The following is a 990-nucleotide window of genomic DNA, read 5'->3' as shown; positions in this document are numbered from 1 at the left end:
GACGAAAAAGAGGTGCCTATGCGAGAATAACCGGCCCAATTTCACAGTTTTACTAGGGTTTGGGAAAATAATCATAAAAACCAAACGGGAAACAATATTTACATGATTCAGAAAGCAGTATACTAAGGATGAAACAGAGAACAAAACAATGACACTAGTTTTTCTTTACTGGTTTAAAATTATATAAATAACAAAGGTAAAAGTCTCCATAAGAAAAAGTAAACGTTGAGTTTTCTCTTTCAAAACGTATTTGCGCATACAAAAAGCCATCTTTTCATCATAATTCTATATAGACCAATTATTATGAAGTATATATTTTGCATTTATGTAACATCTAAATATATTTTGCTTTTATGTAACAAGATAAACAATATTACATAACAAAAATAAAAGAAGAGATCGATTGCATAGTGCGGGCGATAAACGGATTTTATCTGCTGCAAGACAAGCAATTGGTATAGGTACTACAACATTGCTGAAACAAAATTTTACTATCACAAATATTGCTATTTGGTATTCTAGCTATCGCAAATATGTAACATTTCATTTTTATAACTCACCCAAATCATTTACGTATTATAGCATTGATGTTTGCTAATACATACACCGTGTAACCCTTTACCGCAATGAATACAAATTGTGCGTGATCTTCGTACAGGCCCACCGTCCCTCCTACTACAAACAATGCAAACTTTTTCTCGCCTTCGAGGAAGTTTGCGAATACCTGGGCCTGCGGTATTGCTCGATGTTTCACACACTGGCCTTTCAACATTACTCTTTACCGTCATCCAGTCGGTTGTTATTGATTGGATGATACCGGTTATAAATTCCAGTCGGGTCATAGCCGTTCCTTCTGTGTTCAGTTGATATAAAATATACGCATTCAGAACCATGCGTGAAAATACGGAAAATACAACTTTTTTCCAATACTTCACTGCTCTTTGTTCATCTAAATATGCATGAACCATCATGTTTGAAACATTTATACCT

The 990-nt window shown here is 34.2% G+C and overlaps 1 pseudogene; it reads right to left on the bottom strand.

Moving 5' to 3' along the window:
* LOC144477645 (uncharacterized) overlaps positions 1-968 on the bottom strand; it is a 2,862-nt pseudogene extending 1,894 nt beyond the window's left edge.
* Between the last annotated feature and the right edge of the window lie 22 nt (positions 969-990).

This window comes from Augochlora pura, unplaced genomic scaffold, assembly GCF_028453695.1.
Source record: "Augochlora pura isolate Apur16 unplaced genomic scaffold, APUR_v2.2.1 APUR_unplaced_2553, whole genome shotgun sequence".
Lineage (NCBI taxonomy): Eukaryota > Metazoa > Arthropoda > Insecta > Hymenoptera > Halictidae > Augochlora > Augochlora pura.
The sequence above is the reverse complement of the archived record's forward strand: the minus strand, read 5'-3'. Positions and strand labels throughout refer to the sequence as shown.